Below are 12,615 nucleotides of genomic sequence, written 5' to 3'. Positions count from 1 at the left end.
TTTATTTTTATCGGTAATAAATACCATGCACCGGTAATTTATTTTTTCGTCAAATCGAATCATTAAAATAAAATATTTCTTAATATCATTACACTGTAATCTTAGTTAACATTTAGTAATGTTATCTTCATGCTAATTAATAAAATTTGAATTCTCCTCAGTTTGACTTTAAAAGCTCACTTTGCATTTACTTTTGTTAAGTAGGTTTAGGTTAGTGGATGTGGCATCGACTTTGCAGCCACAGGGTCAGGAGTTTAATTCTCCGTGTCTTTAGATTTTTCACTACTTGTTTATATTTGTTTCAGTAAATACAAATAATGATTAACTAATGTTAATTACTTACATTAATTAATAAATTTATTTCTCTTCAATTCATTGTTCTAGTCATCATAACTTCAAAAGATTGCTTTGTGTATTATTATTCTCAAAGAATAAAAATGCATATTCTACACTCAATTGAAATACTTTGGTTTTAAAAGATATAAGAGTAGGTGTGGTTGGTAGCAGGTAAGAAAGTTTCCTTTCATCATAATTTTGAAAGTTTGTCGAGGATAAAAGACAAAATATTAAAAATCAAATTCAGTAATTTGACAATTTCTTTTCTTACATATTGTATAGATATAAAAAATTAGAAAAGTAGACGATGTCAAGCAAAATATAACCCCGTCTATCTTACTTGCAATAGTGTGATATGCACCATGTTAAGTAAATGCACTGAAAATCTTTTAATTACAATAACTGCTTTATTGCATTTCGATATTTATAATAAAACGTAAAAATTTCGGGATAATCGAGGTTTTATTTTTTAATGTAATTTTTAGGATACAGAAGTTCATATATAAATTTAGAAAAAATATCATTTGATGTTAGGAAATTTTGTAAATATGAAAATGTGAAACTTGATCATAATACATTCTAATATTTTTATTTCTGAACCTAGTATTTTTAATAATATCTATTATATAGAATGTCAACAAAATTTAGAATTTAGATAATAACAGCCAGATTTGTTTTGTTGACCTACTTTTTCTTTTCAAGGTAATTAATGGTTTAATCATGTGTCCCTCAGTATTGTCACTAATCAATTTCTCTGCTCCTGTGCGACGCTTGCGATATGTTACTCCATTTTTCCAATCATTTCATAGAACGAACTATGGCAATAATTCTGTTTTTAGTAGACTTTGTTTTGAGGGTATCTTATACTCGGATGATTTGGATTTCTTTCATAATAATGTTACATCTTTTGTGACTAAATTGCGTTCATTTCTTTATACTGAAAATGTTTGATATGCATCTATGGCTCTGTAATTTTTGGTTAAGTTACTTGTAATATTGAAGGGTCTTTATTGTTACCCGTATATGTCATAAATAAATAAATAAATAAATAAATAGCAGTGAGCGGACTAAAGGCTCTCACTGCTACCTGACTGGTATTATCCTTTGCGACCGCGCATTCGCTCTGCAAATTCTTCTTTTTTTATGTTGAAGAACGACAAAAATGGAAGCATAATTTAATATTGAAAACAAATAGTCATAGCTAAATACGTAAATTAATTTTTAGTCTTACAAAATTTCTAAATTGAGAAAAGCGAATTTTAATATCGAGACTGTTAAAAATGGTGAGTCACAAAAGGATGAAATATTAAATTAATAAATGTAGACAAAAAACAAAAAATAAACAATTATTTAAAAAATATTAATTGAACAATTAAAAATACTAAAACTCTTATATAATATTTTAATGAATATTAAAATTAACTTTATTAAATTATTACAATATTATTACAATCTTTTCAAAATATTGTACATATTCAAATTATTTATTTTTTATTGTTTCACGAAAATTGCTAAATTTAAAATAATTTATATCCGCCACATTGAATTTTGGAAATGTGACTTCAAATTTGTGATAAGTGACCCCAAAAACAATAAATAGCACGATTGTGAGTAAACAATTGATCATTTTTGAAAATTATTAATTTTGCTCATAAATAGACAATTTTCTTCACTTTAAAGCCGTAAAAAAAGCAAAACTTATTTTAAATGTTATAAATAATTAATTGGATGTTATTAATTACAGTATATTTTTTATATAAAAAAAATATTTACACGGAGAGAAATTTATTGTAGTGGGTTACATAATGATGGTCAGGGTGACCATCTTCAATGTTAAAAATACGGACAGCTATCTACACGGAAAAAAAAGTACGTGAAATTTTCATTGACTCGGTACTTGACTTTTGGATACGACACAAAATACTGAAAACAGTCTTGTACTTTTGCATGAGAGTTTCAAAAGCAGTCAATGAAATATTCTAGTACCTTGCTTGAGAATTTCATTGACTTTCAAAAAAATTGTAAAATAAAAAAAATAATTTCCACTTGTTCACACAGTTTTTCTGAAATTCACTCATTCATTCACATATTTGGATAATTAATCACACAAACAAAGAACAATTATTGTATCACTTTCGACGTTCGTGAACACTTATGAACTAACCTATAACACACACACATATATTCGCGTATAACTTATATATAAACACACACTTAACACTTAAAAGTACGTATCGAATTGTTCTTATATACCACATGGTGAAATTTTTCACGACTTCTGAGACATGCTATTTCACTGAAAACTGATAGGGGAGAGTGGGGCAAAATGGGGTAGGCGGGTCAAATGGGGTACCTCTGTTTTTCCATGATAGGTACTTTTAATTTTTTTTTCCTCGACATATATCATTCATGTTGATAAGAAACTGTTATTAATTATGAAGACACTCCAAAGAAAATTTTTTTTTGAAAGTTATACAACTTTTAAGTTTTAAGCAAAAAAAATATGAATTTTTTTCAAAATTAAAGTGCTCACCAAACTTTTTGGGATAATGCATTTAATTTGGCAAGTGTGGTATCTTTTTCAGTACTTATTCTAGAGTAATTTCCAATAGAATAGATTGTTTAATTGTTTACAATAACTTGTAAACATTGCATTTTGTTTTAATATGCAGTGTGGGGCAGAATGGGGTACCTAAGTGTGGGGCATGCCGGAAGCTACGCCGTTTCATTAAAACTATTTAAAAACATTATATTATGCATATTTAAAGGTTTCCAGCAGAAGAATCGATATTATTGCTTCGAGGCATTTATACTATCGATGTTTCATTATCGGTATATCGATATTTTGCAATATCCATGTTTTTTTGTTAAATTCTAATAAATATTACTTGTTTTTTCATAATAATAAAGAATCCTACTTTTTGTTTGTATTTATAATCTCATACAACAAGAATTGAATGAATTTTGAAAAAATACTCAATGTTTTGTATAGTTATTTGATGCCATCCCATTTTGCCCCACGGGTGGGGCAAAATGGGATTTTAGCACTTTCTTAGAAAATACGATATAAGTTCTTTCAAAAATTTTTTTCTCCGCTATTATCATAATTTCCTCAAAGCTAAGTGTACAAAGAAGAATTCTGAAGTTTAGCTGAATCGATTTATTCGTTTGGTTCTCTGTAAACAGCCAATTTCAAAAAGGTACCCCATTTTGCCCCACTCTCCCCTACTTACATAACATTCTGTTTTGTGAGAAACACAAAATAAAAAATATTTTTTTGAAAGTCAATTCTTGAAGACAAATATATATTAACACTATTTGTTTTTCATAAAATAATAGTGTATTCACATCTGAAATTAACACAAATGGAAACAGACGATCAGCTGGCATTTACCTTGGGTAGAAACGCGCAACGCACACTGCGCATGCTCTACAGAATTTTCAAGCGCAGTCAACTAATCTTTCACGTACTTTATAAAACTGAACAAATGACTTTTCGTTAAAATGTAAAAAACACTGTTGCCCATACTAGTACTAGAATAACTCTAGGACTTTTCTATATTTTCTAATAAAAAGTATATGATACAGCCTTGTATTTTGTGTCCTATCCAAAAGTCAAGCACTTTCAAGGAAGGATTCACGTACTTTTTTTTTCCGTGTAAGGACCACCCTAATGTAGCGTCACTTAAACTTCACTTTTGGTTTAAAGTTTTTAAAAAGTTTTAAATCTATATTTTAATCTTTCTACTATCTTTGGTAGATAATATAATTATATGTTTGAAGAAGTATAAAACTTTTGCAACTTATCACAAAAAGAGAGAAGTCAACTGGGTCTTTTCATAATCATTATTAGAATTTTCTAACTATACCTCGATTATCCCTACATTCTTATGATTTATTGAGCATAATGATAAGCAATAAGAGAAATATTGTTACTAAAAGTTTCTCCGTGTAGCGCGTTTCCCCTTATTGCACGTAAGCTCTCAGTTACACATAAATTAAATATATATAATTTATTAAATTTACCTTCTTTTCATATGGATTTAGGTCTATTTTTCTTTTAATCACAAGAACTGGATTTGAACGCATCCATTGAAAGCAATCCTTCTCAAAGTAGTCACTGAAAAGAAAAAAGAATATATGTACATATAGGTATTTATATTATAAAAAAATTTCTGAATCAGTATGTATGTTTTTATGTTTTTTTTAAGTTTTCTTTCTGGTTTTATTACTATTCACACAGAGTACTGACAGTTTTCTTAAGTTTATTAATACCTCACGCACACGAAAAAAATAGTACAAGAAAATTTAATGAACTAATATTTCACTTTTGGCTAGAATGTTTTTAGATTAAAATTAAAGAATAAAATTTTCTACACTATAAAAATAGGTGTGTTTCTGAGATCTTAAAATGAGGCGAAAGACAGAGAAATAGTATCTTACATATTAGATTAAAAGTTTTTCTAATATATCTTATTGATACCTAAAATACTTTATGGGTATAAGAATTCCTGAAATGGGCCCCTATTTTTTATTGGATTTGTGAATTTTTCTTATTCTTATATGTTTCGATAGCCTATGATGGTACAATAAAAACTTGTAAATAGTTTTCCGACATTCGAATATTTGCCAAAGTTATTCCAGGTCAAAGTTATTTGTAGCGTTTTAGTAAATAGCTAATTACTCGCGATCGGATGAACCGATTTTAATAAAAATTGGAGGAGAGATTACCTGAGGAATTGTACTTTAGATAAATGATTAACATTTTAATTAAAAAATATAATTTGTTTAAATAAATTAACTTTTTAATTTTTGGGGTTAAAAAAAATTTGTTCTCCATCTTACTTCTTGATTTTTTTTTAAATAATCAAATAGAGAATACTTTTAAGATTTTATTTGAACAATAAAATTGTGGGATTCTCTATCACTTTAGAAAATATAATATTTTTAGTTACAAAAATGTTTGAAAAGTTAAAGAGATTTGAAGCAAAACAAATGAATAAATTAAACTCGACAACTTTAACCAAAAAAATAACATATTATCAATCAAACATATATATACGTAAAAGCATTAAATCGATATGCTGACAATGTGTTATGAAAATTCTTGTAACATTTTAAACTAAAATATTTCAAATAACTAAAAAGTGACTACAAAAACATCTGAAATTAAGAATCTTCTTTTTGCAATGCACCGAGAGTTTTTTAAAAAAATGATTTTTAAATGTTTTTTTTTTTTAAAGTAGGTAACTAAGTTGTTTTCGTTTCTCTAGTTTTACTTATGGAAAGTTTCTTAACCTGAATTATGCTTCATCTACAATTAAAAATCCAAATATTTTCTGTTAATCGGTGAGCATAGCTCGTAATTTAACGAAAGAATTTTCTTGTTGATTAGAATCGATTTTATAAGGTTCAAGTGGTATTAAAAATAGTAATTTTTGCCAAAAAACACGGCCATACATTAATCAGGACGGCAGCGTGGAAGTCAGTATTTCTTATTTCAATAAAAATCATGATTTTAAAGAAGGAGAGGAAGTTGTATATATGACAAATACTTGAGCTTTATAAATTTAATAATAATTGAAAAGGGTTATAAAATTTATAAAATACAATGGTAAAAGTCCATGAATACTAAAATAAAAGTTGGAAAGTGCTCCACAAAAATAACGATAAAAATGTGTAAATAAGGTAAATCCACATTTAATAACTAATAAACTTTACCATAGTCGATATTAGATGTTCCGCATTGCACCTCTAAATATCACAGTAAACATATTATATACTCTCTAAATCTGAATTAGTAGTTTTCTACTAATGAAATAGTGCGGACTCGTTTACCAATTGAATTAGTAACTGTTTTTACTAATTATTAGTAGAAAATTTACTAATTTGAAATAGTAAAAAATACGTTCTAATAATTGAATTAGTAATTTTCTACAGCAATTAGTAAAAAATGTTACTAATTCAAATTGGTAAACGAATCCGCACTAATTCAGATTTAGAGAGTATATGTACACATATTAGATGCATTATTATATATTCTTGAGGAGCGCACGCTTTTCCTACAATACTAATATAACGAACTTATTCTAATAATAAAATTATATTCACAAAATCGACTTAAACTGTCAAAAAAATTTGTCGTGCACGATTGGTAAAGTTCAACCATTCAAAGGCCAATACGTAATAAAATTTCTACTTTCAATGGGAATGTTTTCAAAAAGCAGTAGTTTTATAGATTATTATAATAGTGAACTTTAAGACGAGCAATTTTTTAGTACTTTTGTTTATTAATTATAATTAGATGTACATAGTTTTTTAGTTTCGACTTGTGGCTGAATATATCATATGTAAGGTGTAAGCAATAGTTTCTTAGCAAGTCAATTTCATGAAAGTCATATTTATTATATAAGCTTTTCGATCAGGTCAACGCTGATCATCTTCAGTATTGCTAAAAAATTAAATGTTCATAAAAAATTATATTAACAAAAAAACGAACATTCTATAGAGAGAATGTTATTAATAGTACATTAACAGTATTATTAACAGTACATTATAGCTTTTAAATGATATCGATAAATGTATTTTGTACTTTCATATAGTAAAATCAATCGCTGAAAGTTATTATTTTTATGATTTATATATAATTAAAGGAGTAGACATTCTTTACGATCAGAGAAATAAAAGAATTTTTTTTTAAATTACAGCCAGTATTAGGACTCACATAATTATGATCTAGCAGTGTGTTGTATTATGATTGTTAAGTAATTGTTAGACAATTAGAGAGTAACTAATATTTTAGAATTCTCGTTCAGAGGTAGGTGTAGAAGAGTATAACAAATTTGCTATACATATGGCACAACTCGATAATATTTAAAAAGTCGACTATTATTTGTAACATAATATACCGTATTTAGAAAAGATTTAAATTGACATTTAAGTAATTATTTCTGTATATAAAAATGATTAATTGGAAATTCACAAGAAAATACTAGTTAATTCTAGTTTATATATTAGTCATAACGTTTATCTTTTGTATTACAGTAGTTGTATTTTCAGGAAAGTGTTAAGTATTTGTGACACATACAATAAAGAATTCCTCATTCATGTAAACTAAAAAATTGCACAAAAGTGATTATATTAAGTGTCAGTAAATTCTTCCATTCACATGAATACGAAATTTTATGGGTCATATTACTACTTAAAATGTATTATATTCAAATATACTTATTTCTCTTAAAAATAGATACACTGCAAAAAGAGGTATCATAATTAAAGATACTTTTAGAAACTTGTCGTATTAACTTACTTTTCTAAGGTGGAAGAAATATTTTAAAATATTGTTAAAACGCATAAATCATCTTAGATATCAATAAAGATACTTTATAAAACATCCTATTCTAAGATGTAATTTTTTATGATGGTATCTTTATTCTGTATTTGCAAAAGGTAAGGATTTATCCTGGTGGATAGAAATTATATAAACTCGTTAATTTAAATAAATAACTTGAAGAAAAAAATATTATTTAACTTTCTAAATATTGGCAATTTTATTATTATTTATGCTTTCTATTAACAGTGAGACAACCAGGGCGCAGGGCAGCGATGGATAGAATGGAGCTTCTATAGGAATGGTCCAGGCATTTATAGTTCTACTTATAGAGAGCTTATAAAATTCTTCTTATACATAATTTTGTGTATTGTTTTGTTTCTTACTATAATATTACATTTTAATATTACTAATATTACATGTATGCAATACATAATAATTAGAGGTGTGCATTTAATCGAGACGAAAATTCGAAGCGGAGATAATTCGAAAATCGACGTTTCGAATTTCGAATTGCACAACTCGCCTCGGTCTACTTTCGATTCGAATCGGGCAATTCGAAGTTTCGAATTGCACGACTCGACTCGGTTAACTTTCGATTCGGATTGCTCGAGTCGACTCGATTTTCGAATCAAGTCGGCCAATTCGAAAATCGAAACACAACATACTGCATACACATCATAGCACATTATTTATAGCAATTCGAAAGTCTAACTTAAATTTGTTGCAGAGGCTTTATTATTAATAAAAGGAGGCAAAAGAGTAACAATTGTGCCGAGTTGTGAATACAATATTATTTAAAATAATAAAGTTAACAACACAGATATCAGTTGGTCTATGTTCTCACGTAATAAGCAAGCCATCACAGAATTCGTGCGTGGTTTGATGATTAAATTACTGGCTTGCTAATGTTAGGAAGTGTGTTGCCGCGAGACTCGAAAATTTTCAACACAGATGAAAAAATAATGTAATTTATCAGAATTTAAAAAATTTATATAGGAATCAATGTATTTTTTATTTAATTGAAAAAGTGTCGAGACTATGTCTCAAGACGAGACTTTCCCGAGACAACATTCAATATAGTGGTGCATATCAAACAAAACGCTATCCTTTGTTTTTTCGTCTCCTTTCATGAAAGAAGTGAGATAAGTGAGAACTACATAAAAATCAATTGCTTTAATTGCTAAATTTGACAATACACCTTTTTGATCTCATGGCTATATGATAACTCTTTCGCTATCAACAAGAGTTAGAGAGACTATAAGAAGAATTCGTTTCCTTACTCAGGAAAAAATGGGCCTTGTCATACATAGATATATGACAAAAGTTTTATCTGTTTTATATTCTCTTCTTTTTTACCAAGAATTAGAAATCAAATTTTTGCTTTTTGAAAGCAAAAATTAAAATTACTTAAAAATAGTTAAGAATTAAATATACATTTAATAATAATATATAATTGAATAATAAATAAATTGAATAAATTATTAGTAATAAATAGAGTTTTTGAAAATTTTTTAACTGCATAATTTAATTTAACAATTTTTAAATTTAATAATGCAACAATATTTCGCATTCAAATCTTTTAGTGAAATAATTCTGAAATATTTCAGAAATGTTATGTGCTTTATGGGAATTAAAAAGTAGCAAAATAAAAATATATAAAATTAAAAAAGTATATTGTCGGAGGCATAATTTTACAGTAACAAGAATATCTATGTCTGAAACCAATTTCCTAATTAGCTCTACCGAATTTAATCCCATCCTTTATTTGAAGTGAATAAAATTTTATTGACACAATAGGGGAGGATGGGGCAAGGATCTAGCGGCCAAACTTGAATATGTACCTGCAAATGAGAAGTATTTTTGGAAAGCCTGGTTATTTGGCTATAATTTTGCTGTACATTATTTTACTGTAGACTCAAATCCCTACGAGATATGAATGAAAAAGTAAACAAAAATTTAAAAGAATTTGAATGCTAAAAATGTTATGGAAAATCAATAAATTTTTGTTTTCTTTATTTTACTGGATTAAGACTATTCAATATTGATATCTCAAGTATTAAAAATATGTATTGAACATTGTCTGAATTGCAATTATTGTATTAAAATTCATCTGAACTAGAATCAGAGGTTTAACCAATTTCTTGGTCATAAGCTTCGTTTTCCGTATATAATTACGCACCATTATGTATATCAACCTAAAAAGAACAATTAAACACTTTTTTAAAATTTGCAATGGCATTAACACATTACCGTTTTTTTATAAATTTTAGGGAACGACGTGAATTAATTTGAAAATAAATACGATATTCGTGTTCAGCAGGAAATTCCACTCCGGAAAACACTTAAGTAAATAAATATTCTGAAACTCTAATATAGAAAACAATATATGATAAACATTACGTTGACATTTTAGCAAAACAGACTTTTTTCAAAAACAATCTCCCAACTTCGCAAATGGTGACAGATTGACTTGCAATTTTTATACAATCATCTTTTGGTGTTAAAACGCGAATATACCATGAATTACGCGATTTTTGAGCAAGCCGTCTAAGCATAACAGCAACTAACTATATCCTTGCCCCATCCTCCCCTACTATTTTTCTCAGTATATGGAAAAAGTACATATAATTCATAAGCCATGAGTAATTGAGTATGAGTGCAAACCAAATTCAAAAACTGAGAACAGAATTTATTTTAAGATAAATCCAAAATAAAAATCATAAACACTCAATTATTTACTTTTAAGCAAAAGACCACATTAAGAAACGAAATATTTAAAGATAAGTAAAACAAAGCAGCATAAAAAGACTTCAATAGGTAGGTATAAAGTAGAAAAAGTGAACCTAATCTTAAAATATCTCCTTTTTTTTAGTAATATTGAGCTTGTCACTAAATATATTTTATTTTTTCAAACTTATAGCTATGCATTCGTGAGAAATTAAATTCAAACAGTTATTTTAGTTTCGGGCTAACACAAAACTAAATTCAGTCTGTAAATTTTGTCTCGGGCTGACACAAACAAAATTGAAAATAAATTTTTAATTTAGTTTCATTTTAGCATCCGTCCCTGATTTATTTATTATACACTCGTCTTATAGCCTATTATGCGCTTTACAAGTGTCCCTGAGAAAATTTTTCCTTGAAAAATTCTTATAACTATCTTAAACTAAATACGTCTTCAGCACAATTTTGATTTGGGAGTATTCGCATTTGCCTGGACCATACCAGAAAAATGTAATCTCGAATTAAGAGGAAAAATCCTCTTCTAATATCCTCTCAATTTATTCTCTTATGACAAAAATATTCACTTCAATGTAGAATGTGGTACTGAGACTAGAGAATTCTAGTTAATACACAAAGCGTTTCTTCAGTGGTTTTTTCAACCAGAATTTCTGTCAAGATTAACAAAAATATATTTTGAAAAGTGTACAGACATTTTTTACAAGAAAAAGTTCAGCATGTTAACGAGAAATTGCGATTAAACTTAACAGAAATTTTTGACTAGAATATCTAATACTTTTAACCACAAAAAGTAGTAAGGGTATATTTAATACCTATTATTCTGGTTAGAATGTCTAGAATCCTAGTTACTTTAACCATACTTTTTTGAATGCAATAAATAATGGACAAGGCACACCGTTGTACCTTGACGTGAAACCTCCACTTGATATGTCTCGATTGCAATGAAAACACCATACCAGGGCTACAGTGGGCACCGAGGCAGTCATCCATCCAAGCTTCAACCTCGATAATTGCAAGCCAAGGAGTTTCACCACCCGAGCTATGTTATCGGTTAATCTTACTTGACTACTGCCCCAGCAAAAATTTATGTCATGTCAGTACCTCTATTACATTTTCTATTATTTTCTTTACTTTCTTTATTATTTTAATTCCTTTTTCACATATTTTTCATTAAATGAACAAAGTTATAATATTAATATATGCAAACTTTTTAAACAAAAAAATATCTTATGGATATTCCTAGGATACTCTATATGTGTATTCATGGTTATCCCTAGGATTATCCGGATGCTGTTAGGGTGTTTACCTAAAAAAATTAATTTCTTTAAATCAAATAAAGTGAATTTGAACCATCAATTTCTATAGTTTTAACAAACGCCACTTAATTTACTTAAACAATATTAATTAAATATAAACAAATATTTCTTTACAATAGTCATTAATTAATAATCGTTGAAAGTTGTTAAAGATTAATTAATAGAAAATAATTTATTTGGCTGAAATATTATATGAATTAAAAAATAGTTATTTTATACATCCGAGAAATTAAATAATAAACAATGAAAGAGATCAGTAAAATAGTTCTAAACGCAAAATAGAATACTGTTTAAAATTTTTAAACTAGTTAAGCAAAACTATATGAGATTTTTAAATTTCACAATATCGCACTTTTTCTTCTCACACGCGGTAAGAAAATCTACTTACTAACATTACCGACCGAGCAGTAGAGATACGTAATACCGACGAGCACTACTGCTCGATCGGTAACGTTGGTAAGTAGATCCCTAGACTAGAGTTCGCATAGCTACTACTTCCGTTTAGTATTTATTATAAGGACGATGAGAAAGTAAATTCATAGCGTGCGAGCTATTATTAGTTATTCGTTCGGGTTGGTATTAAGACTGTGACAGGTTCATCGGTCGAAATAGTGTTGTTTATATAAGTTTATACAAGTTTGTTTATAAGGGTGATTTGCACGTAACTGTCTAATTTGAAGATAAGTTTTGAAAAAATGTTTCTCTCCAATGTCTAACCACATTGTTTCTCATTATATTACGACATAACGTAGCCATACTTTACGCAGTTTTACTACAACTATTTTTGCAAAAAAGTTGCAACAGATTTTTGAATTTTTACTGGTTTTGATGTTTTCAAAACTTTTTAATGACGAAAGAGGTCAAGCGACAATAACATAGTGATTTTAC

The 12,615-nt window shown here is 27.7% G+C and overlaps 1 protein-coding gene across 2 annotated transcripts in view; it reads right to left on the bottom strand.

Moving 5' to 3' along the window:
* LOC122512364 (plasma membrane calcium-transporting ATPase 1) overlaps nt 1-12,615 on the bottom strand; it is a 221,545-nt gene that overhangs the window by 193,732 nt on the left and 15,198 nt on the right. For both annotated transcript variants that reach the window (XM_043628151.1, XM_043628150.1), the window contains exon 2: nt 4,363-4,456. The gene's annotated coding sequence lies outside the window, so the exon portion shown is untranslated. The remainder of the gene's footprint in view (nt 1-4,362; nt 4,457-12,615) is intronic.

Source organism: Leptopilina heterotoma, unplaced genomic scaffold, assembly GCF_015476425.1.
Source record: "Leptopilina heterotoma isolate Lh14 unplaced genomic scaffold, ASM1547642v1 Lhet_97, whole genome shotgun sequence".
Classification (NCBI taxonomy): domain Eukaryota; kingdom Metazoa; phylum Arthropoda; class Insecta; order Hymenoptera; family Figitidae; genus Leptopilina; species Leptopilina heterotoma.
Note: the sequence above shows the minus strand (reverse complement) of the source record. Positions and strands in the feature narration are given on the sequence as shown.